Genomic DNA, 12,760 nt, shown 5'->3' on the forward strand with positions numbered 1-12,760 from the left:
AAAATTTTGTGTTGGCTCTGTTTCTTTCTTTCCCACAGTTTTGTTCCACCCTCACTGATTACTGGAAAGCAACCTGGGAGATCAACTGGTGGAATTATTAAGGACAATGACAGACACCAAGAGACTGATCTACCCTGAGTCCACAGGATCAGTTTCCCAGTAGGAAAAAACGCCACTCTGAATACTTCCAAAGTGGGAAGGGGACACTAAGCTAATACTCAGTCCATCACTTAGAAACACAAGATGGCAAAGTGAGGGGGATGAGAAAAAAAATCCGGAGTGGGAACATAAGTGGTTGGTGTGGCTCTGTTAAAAAAAGAGAAAAGAAATACAAATCAAAACTACAGTCCTGGAAGGCAAGTTGCAAACAGATCACTATGATTTTCAGATTAAGCGAAAGTCATTGTTCTGGAAGTGTAAATGGCCTGAAAGATTCTAGAAAGAATGTGGGTAGTTAGGTGATGGTTGTAGACTGAGGATTGAAGGCTTTGAGAATGTTGAGTTTGCATTAGAAAGAGATCAGGAGGAAAGAGGAATGGCTGGCTCACGTGGTGGTGAGGAATTAGAGCTCCTAATTGGAGGAACATCCAACAGAAGGCAGGTTCACTTAGGAAGTGAAACAACCTATGTACATTGGATATCTTAAAGGGCTTGAGGCTGAGTTCAAAGCCTGGCTCTGTAAGGCAACTCAGGAAGCTACTGAACAGCAACTCCTTGGGCTCCTAAGACAAAAACAGAAGGAACTGTGGTTTCATGTAGTGTCAAGGGTGGGCTTCCTCTTGTGGTATGGGTCTCAAGCCAGACTGGTCATTGGTTGGTCACTCTCACAGTTTCTGTGCCATCTTCACTCCAACACATCTTACTAGCAGAACAAATTGTAGGTTAAAGGTTTTGTGGCTGTCCCAAGCCCTACACTGGAAGTCTTGACTGGTTATAGAAGATTGTTAGTTCAGGCTCTGTATCACCCATAATTAGAAGTTCTAGCTAGGATCACCGTAATTGATTCCTGGGAATTTCCATTGCACTAAGTTTGAAACCAGAAGTCAGATAGCCAAGAGACCTAGGATAGAACCAAATATCACTGCTCTCTCCCAAAGTCAATGAAATGATGTCTAATGATATTCTGCTATAGACATAGACTTCCAACTGTCATCAGAGAGGCTTCATCCAGCAGCTGATGGATACAGATGCAGAGACCCACAGCCAAACATCAGGCAGAGCTCTGAGAGTCCTGCTGAAGAGGGGGAGGAAGGATCACAGGTGCCAGAGGGGTCGACACCTTAAGAAAACTCACATAATCAAGAAACCTGGACTCACAGGGGCTTGGTGGTTTTGTGGTACCCTAACAAAGAGAGTGGGGGCTGTTTCTGATATTTTTCCTGCTTTAAGGACCCTTTTCCTTTTACTGACTCGTTTCATCCAACTTTAATATGAGGAAGTGCGTAATCTTATTGATATGCCACGTTTGGGTGACATCCTGGAAAGGGAAGGTGAGTGGTGGTAAGAGAGGAGGGAGGGTGCAAAAGGAGGGAGGAAAGGAGGGAGGGAGGGAGGGAAGGAGGGAAAGAGGGAGAGAGGGAAAGAGGGAAGGAGGGAGGGAGGGGAAACTGCAGTCAAGATGTAATATATGAGAAAATAAATTAATCAAAAAAGAGTTCTTTCATGAGTAGCCCTTAATTGCAGTGGTTCTCAGCCTTCCTAATGCTTTGTGTCCCTTTATTCCAGTTCCTCATATTGTGGTGAGCTCCCCAATCATAAGATTATTTTTGTTGCTACTTCATAACTGTAATTTTGCTACTGTTAGAAATCATAACATAAGTATCTGATATGCAGGATATCTGATAGAGAAACCCTCAAGGGGTTGCATACCCACAGGTTGAGAACCTCTGCCCTATGGTGTGTTTACATATCTGGGGAACACCCTCAAATTAGTACCAATGTCTTTTATTTACCAATGAGAGAAGCAAACCAACTTGCTCTTTACCTGAATGGGACTGAGATTACAAAGAGGCTCTTCTTCCTATTGGAAAACCAGACACCTTCCTATGTGGACTTCCTGCTGATCTCGGCATATGAGAACATCAGAATGCTTCGTTTGGCCATGGGGACTGAGAAAGAGGAGGTGACATGAGAAGTCAATGGGAAGTTAGGACATCCCTGTCCCTACAGGAAATGGTGTGACATGGCCTTGCCTCATCTCAAGGAAGCTTTCCTGATACAGCTGCTCCGAATCATCGGCTTCATAGCCTCGCTCCCTGGGAATAAGTCTGTTCCTCACTCACTCTCTCTTTCTCTCTCAAAACCCGTGTCAGTCTGAGGCTAAGCTCCTCCCTAGGACTTGCTTTCCTTCCAAAACTTGGCCCAGTTTGCTTAAAGACAGACCCAGGGCTTACTCTCTGCCTCTCATCTCTATATTTTGCAATCAATCACCCTTGGGTCTTTTGCAGAGTCATACTTCCTCCTGGGGCTGTCCCTGAAATTCATCAACGTCTGTTTCCCCTGGCAGAACAGTTACAGAGTCCCCCAAGCTTTTGGCTATGTTTCACACGTTCAAGGAGATTATTGGAACCACCAGTGTGGGAGGCCTGGTAGAGGAAAACCTGTAAAATTCTCTATGCAACCATTATCAACACATTTTACCCACCTTTCTTTTCCACATACCAATTGCCCAAAACTCATTTTCGATTCACACTTGTACTGGAGGGGACGTTTGGCAATACTCTTTCATTCCTCGGGATACGGCAGAATTTCTGTGCCACCTATAATTCACTGTTCTGGATACACTGCACGGAGCCCACCATTTCAGAAGAGGGATGGTTTCTTCACCTTGGCTGAGTTCATGACAGGGGAACAGAATGCTGGCTCCATGCTAGCCTCAACAGGAATACACTGGCCTTCCTTCCTCTGTGGATTAATAGAGATACATCTAGAAGTTTTTTTTTTAACAATGGCTCCTCAATAGTTTCTCCAAGTGTCTTAGTTTGGAAAGAAAAGAAGTGATAATCTGAATTGGAATTCAGTCAAATGTGTAGACTTAGTCAGAGCTACTCTATCCTAATAGAACAAGCCAAAAGCAAAACAAAACTCAGGGAATGCATAGCAACCACACATTTCAGGGAAGGAGCATGCCAAACAGAATCATCAAACATGGTTCTTTTTACCTGTACAACATCTTCTTCAGTAACCTGGAGATCATAGTAAGATCCCTTATTCCCTAATGGATCATCAAGAGTGACTAGACCATTGGCCTTTAGCAAAGCACAAGTTTGTGTTGAAGTTTTGCCTCTGTGCTCTAAAGCAACATGGAAACTAGGATGGGTGACTACATTCCTTCTAACTACAGAAATTCTATGACTCTTCTTCACTGCTTGAGGAGCATCGGCCAAAGTCTAGATCTCCAATCTTAGTGAATCTGTCAGAATTCCAGGACCTTTGGACATCATAATGGTCATTTATATTGGAACCATGAGTAATGAGCAGACTTCCTAGAAAATAGGTGAGATGCTGTCCTTGGAATGTTTCCAAACTGATTGTCTACAGAGAAGTGCGTGCATGAAGTGTGTTGAGGGCTCACAGCTGTGGAGGGAGGTATAGCCCAGACATAAGTGAAAAGAAAACACTCAGTGAGTGAAGGATGACCACATGCCCTAGAAAGTCTTCACAGAAAAACTGGCCTCAGACGTGGTGAAGTTCACTTAGAACAGAGCATAGTCATCAGAAGCATTAAAGGTCAGCCTTACGTAATAGTCAACCTTCCCCCAACAGAAGAAAAAAAGTGTATTTCCAATTATTAACATCAATGAACTGGTGTTTCAGAAACATCATGATTTTTCAGCACAAAAGGCTCACACAGTCCCTGGGATTTAGTGTGTGTGCTATGCTATGTTAGAGAGGTTATTGGGGTGATAATTGGGGTTCTTATCCCAGCCCAGAACTATGACTTAGGCACTGCCAACTGGTTCTCTGTTGCTTCCCTTAGTCTTGCTATAGGACCCACAGAGAGCTCATGTTTCTAAGAATAGAAGCGTGAGCACAGAAATGGGATGTGCGATCCTGGGTAACCGCATTTGCTTGTCTGGGTTTCAATTTCCCACTTACAAAATGAACAAGCTTGGGTGAGTTCTCCAGAGCCTTTTTTTTCCAGGATAGCATTTAATGAATCTAAACATCCTATCTTAGGTTATTTCTAGTAAAACTATCCCTCCAGATAAGAAAATAAAAGAGACCTCCTACAGGCACCAAATTGAATATTGGCTATTATTCAGTTAAATTGGTTTTGACTGGAACTTAGCATCTTTTGCACAAACAATGACTCAGAGAATTAATTAGCCTTTGCTTTAATTAAGTGGTACTTCTATTTAATACCAATTAAAATACCACATCTGAGTCAGTTTGCTGTAGCAAAGTGTTAGTCGGTACAGGAAACAGGCCCATTGCTGTGTGGATCTGGGTAGGTGAGTGGGGCTCTGGGGTTCCAGATTTCCAGATAGGCACCCCGGGCTTGGAACCACAGCAAGAAAATTCCCAGAGGCCGTGGGTGCAGCCCTCTCTGACGAAATCTTGCATACCTTAGCTTTCTTCATCAGATTAGTCTGCCACTCGTCATTAACATTAAAGGCACAGAGAAGATTAATAATAGTTTCTGGGCTTTCCAGATGTACCTCCAGCAACCATCTTATCGAATGCTCCCCAAATTCCAGCTTCTTCTGGGTGGAAGAGACGTCTTGACTTCTGAGCTTTAGTATCTCAACACCCGTTGGATAACTGAAAAGTTAAATAAAAATTTTCCTTCTGCTGCACCAGATTCAGTCTTTGCTTTGATTGAACTTGACTTTTCCTTAAAGATCCTCCATGTCAGTGGTTGTTGTCTTGCCGACATTTAGTTCCATGCATGTAACTGTTTTCTGTGCTGTAATGTCTTATTACATTGATTTGATAAGTAGATTTAATAAAGACTGGTTGTTTGGTGTGTGTATGGAGGGGGTTACATGTATGCAAACACACGTGGAGGCCACAGTATAACATTAGGTGTCATTTTTCAGGAACAGTCCACTTTGGTTCATGGTATAGGGTCTCACATAGGCATAGAGGTGACCAATTAGGCTAGGATGTTTACCCAGCAAGCTCCAGGTCCACCTATGTCTACCCTGGGATTACACAGGGGCATGGCAACTCCAGATATGTCTAGGGGCATTCTGGGAATTGAACTCAATGGTTTGTGTTTGTCAAATAAGCACTTTGCTAAACAACTAATGAACAACAGCAAAAACTAGCTCCATCCTTAGACCTTCCTTTGTGTGTGCTTTAGATCCTGGCCATGAGATGAGGCTTTATGTCTTGTATGTGTTGAACCCTGACTCTGCAAACTACAGTATTAGAAGGGGAGTCCTGTCTAGAAGCTATTACATCATGAGAGCAGGTACCACAGAGGTTGAACTAGTGAACTTAGGAAATGGTACCAAAAGAGCTTTCATGTGTTTATGCACCATATGGGTACATTAGAAGAAGATGCTGCCTCTGAGGCCAGAAATGGGTACACACCACACACCAAATTTTGCCAGCGGTCTCACCATAGTCTTCTTATTTTCTAAACTTGTGAGAAATAAACTTGTGCACAATTACTAAGTCCATATAATCTTGTTACACAGTCTAAACAAGGATAATTTTAACTGTAACAAAGTGACAGTTGCTTGGGGACAAACATTTATTTACCCTGAATTCAACACTGCATTAATGTACATATGAATTAATCCATCATGTGGTATGTCACCAATAAATATATAAGTTACATGTTTTTAAAAGTAATAAAGCAAATGTAGCTTTTGAGCACAGCTTCTGAAGATCATTGGTTCCTTTTGAGAGTTGAGAAGCCTGTTTTGACCAGCATCACAGATCTGACCCTTCCTTTGACTTTGGGCACTTCCTTGTTGTGGAACCTTCAACTCAGTCAGGCTGCCCACTTGAGTCATGTGCATTTTGTTCCCAACTAAAACTAACTGTGCTGCTGTAGATAGCTGCCCTGTCAGTCAGGGCTTTGTCTAGTGACCAGTGGTTTCTGGTGGATGTCAATACGTGACACAAAGATATTCATATTTGTATTCATTCCCATATATGCATCACATGTTGTTTGTCTCTGGTTTTCTTGAGCAGATATCAAGGGATGCTCAGCAGGACTCTATCTACCTCTACATAATTTCCCTCCTTGCCTCACATTTCCTTCCACATAAATGATACTATAATGTTTTTACTCACTTGCATACACTGAGACTATTTCTCTTCTAATCTGTCTTCTAGGTTATCACTGACTAAATATAGTTGGGGTTTGTACTTAACTATCAAGTCAATCCCTTTGTAAGCCACACTTGAGTTTGTTTGTTTGTTTGATTGTTTATTTGTTTGTTTGTTTTTCATCATCTTTCAAGCTCCCCCTCTTGTCATAGATGCAGCTAAGGGAAGGTCAGTAGAGGTGAGGTGGATGGCATGAGGGATAGGATTAGTTTTTTATGCAGAATGCCATGCCCCTGTACGTGCTCAATCCAAGCTTACATAGGCCATCATGCCCTGGGAGGCTTGCCAGCTTCCAGCATCATTTACATCTCATAATGAATGACTATTAAGCCTACTGGATCCTTCTGACATTATTTCACAAGTGTCTCAGGACACAGGTAGTAATGAATAGCTCCAAAATCACAGCTTGGGTTCCTTGAAGCCTTTCTTCTTACTAAAGAGCAGTAGACTGCCAGGAGACTTTTACTAACGTTGTATAACTTTCTAAGGCTCTGTGCCTGGAATCCTCTGTATGTTTCATACTGTGTATCCCCCACATCATAGAGTCTAATGGATCATTTGCCCTAGAAGGTAGGATGGAGATTGATTGGCTATCAAACTCTACTCTGCCCTAGGCCGTCTCCAGGACTGACAGTGTTCTATGTCACTTAATATTTAGGACATATTACTATTACTAGATGACTCTCCAGAGCCCAAAGAAGCCCACAGAGTGCTTTGCTTTCTTCTATGCAGGGTACAAGATGAAGCAATTGGTTCCTTTCTTTGGGAAGATTGTTGTGCACAAGCTTCACCAGCGACAAATCAAAAGCTCCTGTATCTAGGGCTCAGGAAACAAGGCAGAGGAGGAGGCAGAATGACTGTAAGAGCCAGAATACAGAGTGTGCTTTAAAAAGGAAACATTTGACAAAAACTGACCAACCCCTTCAGTGTTCTTAAATGTGGACATATTTCTTTGTTCCATCAGGGCTAGGCTTGTCAGAATTAGAGTGTATGAGAGCTACAGTGTGGTGATGATAATTCTGGTCATCAGAGAAATACTAATTATATTCAGAACATTCTTAAATCCCTTAACCATAGCCGACTTAATGAACAATATCAAACAGCCCTCTATTAATTTGACAAGAATCTCTATGCCATTTAATGCCCAACACTTAACTGAACCACATATTCTTTCCTTGAGAAACTCTTAATTTGGAGTGTAACCTACAGATACCAAACCAGGACGCATTGGATTAAGTGCTACAATAGACAGAGCTTGAGCATTTTGCCTAGTTCCCCAGGAAGGAGCAAGTATTACCAGGGAGGTGAGATTAAACTGTTTTAAGTGAAAAATCAAGACCTTAATTAATGAAGGACAGAAATGAAGGACAAAGGATGCAATTTCTTCCCTCTGAAGGCTCCCTTCTTTCTAGTATACTAGCCATCAGCTATCTTAGTTTTTCATTTGTCCTCTCAGCTGATTGCACATTAGCATGTACCTAGGAGTATAACTCTCAAACACTTGGACCTCTGGTTGTGTATAGTGTGGGTTAAATGGAGCCCTTAGGATATGAACATCAACCATGAAAACAAATGTGGAAGCGTTTGGTGCTTCCAAACTACTTCACTTCCACAATAGAAATGAAGGGACTGCTGCAATCACTTGCTTTTTAGACCAAAGTAGAGACTCTTTCATGGCACGAGCCTCCTGGTAGAACCAGTCCTTACACATGGCACTAGTTACTCTCAAGGAGAAAGTCTGGGTTAGAATGAACATTGGGCAATTTGTAGATGGTATTGCTGTTGCTCTGGAAAACAAACTTTTGAAGGCCACTGTTCTAAAGCACTGGTCATCAGGGTATTTATAAGCATACATCTTAGTACAATTTTTAAATATTTTTATTTTTGACTTTGAGGTTTCTCCATGTATCCTTGCCTCTCCCAGAATTCACTCTGCAGATCAGGTTGGCCTCAAACTCACAGATCTGCTTGCCTCTAGATCCGAAGTACTGGTATTAAAAGCATGCGCCACTTGGCTCAGCTTTTTAGTATAAGCTGTAAATGAATATTTTAAATAATTCGTAGGAGCTTAGGTTTGGCACCCACATTTAGTCTCAGAACTTGAGAGGCAAAGACAGGAGGATCTCTATGAGTTTGAGGCCAGCCTGGTCTATGTTGTGAGTTCCAAGACAGCCAGGGCTATGTAAAGAAACCCTGTCTCAAAATAATAATAATAATAATAATAATAATAATAATAATAATAATAATAATAAATGGTTGCAAGTGTAATAGTTTCATCAAAGTGTAAATTTTGACTATGATGGCTGTTCTTGCTTGTCAACCTGACTATATGTGGAACTAAAAAAAAGCAAAGGTGCTGAGTATACCTGATTTTTCTTGATTGGGAAGACCTACCTTGAATCTGGGCCACACCTTCTGGTTGGAGCCAATATAAAGGACATTGAAGAAGGAAGCTTGCTTTCTTTGCCTGATTGTCCTCACTCTCTGTTAAGTTCATTACGTCACTGGCATTCAAGCCTACTTCTGGATTCTAGTAAATACTGAAGATCATCTGAGACATCCAGCCTCATGAGCCAAGGAATTATTAGGATCGTGGACTACTAGGGGATAGCCATTGTTGGAGCAGTTCTACCATTCACTGTAAGTCACCATATTAAAGCATATTTTTATAATATATAGATAGATTCATCCTATCAATTTACTGACTGAAAGCCATTCCAATGAAGTATATTTTATAATACATAGATTCTTTCTATTAATTCTGTTCCTTTTATGAACCTAAGTAATACAACTGACATTAAAACAAAACAATTAAATGCCAAATTATTTAAATTGGTCTGATAGAATATAAAAGTAGTAGTAACACAACAAGTTAAATTCCTTTTTAAAAAATTAAATAAGAAGCCACTCAGTGTTTGAAAATATTGCGTATTTTCTCTTTTCATTCCATTTCCATAATATTAGTTTATCTTCTTGCACTGTATTTTTATTTATGAGTGTCATTTTATATGATCACACATCCCTACATCTAACCATTAAGCACATACATAAATTTGATCTTTATTTTCAACACCCTTAAAACAATAGACTATAGTGGTAAAATGTGGCTTATGAATTAAAGTACAAAACACTTCTTTTAAAGGCATTTTAAATGATTAAATGTGGTTTTCTAAATCAACATTTTAAAATTAATCCTTTGTTGGGATGCTTGAAGAGTTTGACAGTTTAGGGCCTTATATATTAGGAAATGGGGGTGGGGAGAGTCCCCTCTCATGTTGTGAGAGGAGACAACACCACAGCATAAACAGCAAATCCAAGGAAGAAAGTATGGCCTGAAGAGATTTTTTTTTATGACAGTCTCCTCTGATTCTAAGATGATAACAACCCAACCATGTCCTCCAAGAGATGACAGTGTTCTGTTATTATTTATGTACTATTTATTCATTGTTTTCACTATATTTTGTGACCAACTTCTTCAGCACAGGTCACTCCAGTAGGCCTTCATCAAGGTTCTGCTATGCTTTCAGCAAGGCTGGGCTACTATGAGTATTAAAATGGGTCTTGATACCACAGGGGTTGATATTAGTTCAAAGTCAGCAAGACACTAATGGGGCTTACATGGGGAGGGAGAAACTAAATGCCAGTGGTTCTGTGAGGATCAATACGCAGCAATTTTTACAGACAGATGCCAGTGTGTCTCATGGGTAGAGTTGGCCAAGTTGAAGTTTGAGTTTCCTTTTTCTTTTCGAGTGAGGAGTTACGTGTCTTCAGAGAATCCTGTTTGTTTTCATTTATGGCTTGCATCTCAAGCATCTTTGTGTCCCCCACCTGACCAGGGTTCCACAGAAGAGCGCCAGCCCACCCTCTGCATGGACCAGTCTCTAGAGCACAGCAAACCACCTTGAGAACAGCAGAATGGCCACTCATGCACTGAGAACCATGACTGTGTGGTAAAGCCACCATTTACCAAATGTCACTACAACTACTTGACATGGTGATGATTAATGTAAAAGGAGATGATGGGAATTGAAAGGATGTGCAAGGTGTTGTATGTTGCATTCCTATTAGTAACCAATATGGCTTATGTAACTTTTTCTTTAGCAAGCATCATAGACATTTTGACACAAAACAACAGCAACAACAACAATAACAACAACAACGACAACAACAAATATAACACTAGGTTTACTTATAAGGAATGAAAGTAGATTTCTTGGTGTTGAATATGTCAAGACAGGTTACCTATGAGTTCAATAGATATGTTCTACTCCAAAGATTAAAACACAAATGGTCTGATTTAGGCTTCTGCAAGGGAAGATTACATGGGATTGCAACATGACAAACTAACAATCCTGTTTTGAAAGAAGCCGACAGCATCGCTCCTGCCTCCCAATCAGCGCTGCCACAGACAAACGTTCCCTGTCACTGCCTTTTCAGAGAGTGCTTTTCTTTGCCCACCAAGAGTCAAAACAATGGTAACTGAGAAGCTGGCATCAGCGTGAGTGACAGTAAGTGTTCTGAGACAGCCAGCTGATTGATTGATGGACGACGATGAGTGTTGTCTAAAAGAACAGAAAGCTGTGCTTCTTTTTTAAAACCATGCAAATTTGGACAACATAGGCCAATAATCAGGCATTTCTAAATTTAATGCAAATGCCATTTCCAAATAAATGAGCAGTGATCAAACCCACCACCCACGGGGAATCACAAAGTAATTCAAACATCAGAAGCTTTCTCACCTGCACAGATGCCAAAGTCCCAGATGATGAAACGACAGTGACGAGCACAGGTATGCAAATTGTAGCAAATGATCACCATGGCAAAACAGCAAGTTTCTACAGAAAAGTACCAAGGTACCTTTTGTTATTGTGTCCTTAAGACGGTGGCTGTAGAAGGGACCCCTCTCAAAAGCTAGCTTCCACTTTATTTTGGGTATAGAAGATTGAAACCTTAATGAGGACAGCTTCATGGCATATTGTGGACAGAAAAATGAATATTTTTGCCACGCAAATACAAGTTTCATTTTTGTTTATCTAATGTCACTATTTAAGCAATGTTCCAACAGGATACAGATGTTGCATTAAAACCAGGATAATGTAGTTTAGTTTATCTATACTTTATGTACATATGTACAGAATATAAATATATAATGATGTATTTATAATATATATATATATATACACATATGTATTATATATAAAGAAAGAGATAGAGGGGGGGGAGGAGGGAGAAAGAGAGAGGATGAGCCTAGAATAGAGGGGAAAACAACTGCCATGCAAATGCCCCACCCAAGGGACAAGAGATGGGATGGACCTGGAAAGGCTGCTGTGACTTTGAGTGGCTGCCTTAAAGAAGAGCAGGTGACCTTGGGAGAAATAGACTGGCAAGTGCTCAGAAGCGAAGATATAAGAACCTTACTCCTCTTTCACTGTATTGTGACTTCCTATTGGAGCCACTCATGGAAACAGAGAGCGTGTTGATATGGTCTGCCAAGTGAGGGCACAGAGCTGATTGGCAGACTATATGGAAGAGGAAATGGATGATAGCTGCCGTAAAGTCACAGCCTGTGAGTTATCTCCCCATGTGTATGTGTATAAAATGAAAAAAAAAAAAAGGAAGTAAGAGAAGCAACTGGAGTCTCTGAAGTCATGCTCTGTTCAAAAGCCATTCAGGGAATTTATGGGGATTTCCCTTCAACATGTTGCTCTTGGATATGTGAGATGAAATTTTAAGGGGCTTTGAGGTGTACGAGCGAAAGTCAAGAATGGCTTCCAACAATGAAGCCACTGGCTTATTTTTATTTGAGTATTTGATACACGGTGTCAGCCAATGGGATGACTTGCTGCCTGGTGCTGTCAAGCACAGGACTCAGCTTTTGATTGACTCTTGGCTCGGAGACTTCCCGCAGTAAAGAGAGACAAAGAATTGTCAAGAACAATACCTGTTCTGAATAAATGGACATTTATGATAAAAAACATTTCGGTATCTTCATCTCCCATCAAATAACTGAGTCAAGTATTTTTGTTTTTTAATTTACAGGTTAAAAATAAGGAAGTGGGACCAGGCAAAAGAAGTACCATCCCACTGCAGTCAGTCTGCTCTTATTTCTGAATACCTGCAGGGACCCTTTAACTGCCTGAATATTGGCTGTCCTCTGATGTGTTGGTGACTATCAGATGACCCCAGAAGAATGGCCTTGCTGAGCCATGGTCTCTCTTGTTAAAAGTATCCCAAGCCCCAGACTCGAGGCCCCAATAAACAATACAATTCACCTTGAGTTCTCGAAAATTTCCTGTGACTTCTAGCTTCAAAGGAAAATTAGATTCTATTCCCTTTTCCAGTGCAGATTGTCTTTTGTAAAATGCCCTTCTGTGAGCTTTTCCATATATGAAATGTGTCTTTTCCACTAGGCATAATTATACGCTCCCTGGGGTATGAGGTCTGGCTCGGGACTATCACTGTGGTACTAACC

This window comes from Acomys minous (assembly GCF_964271855.1).
Source record: "Acomys minous genome assembly, chromosome: 11".
Classification (NCBI taxonomy): Eukaryota; Metazoa; Chordata; class Mammalia; order Rodentia; family Muridae; genus Acomys; species Acomys minous.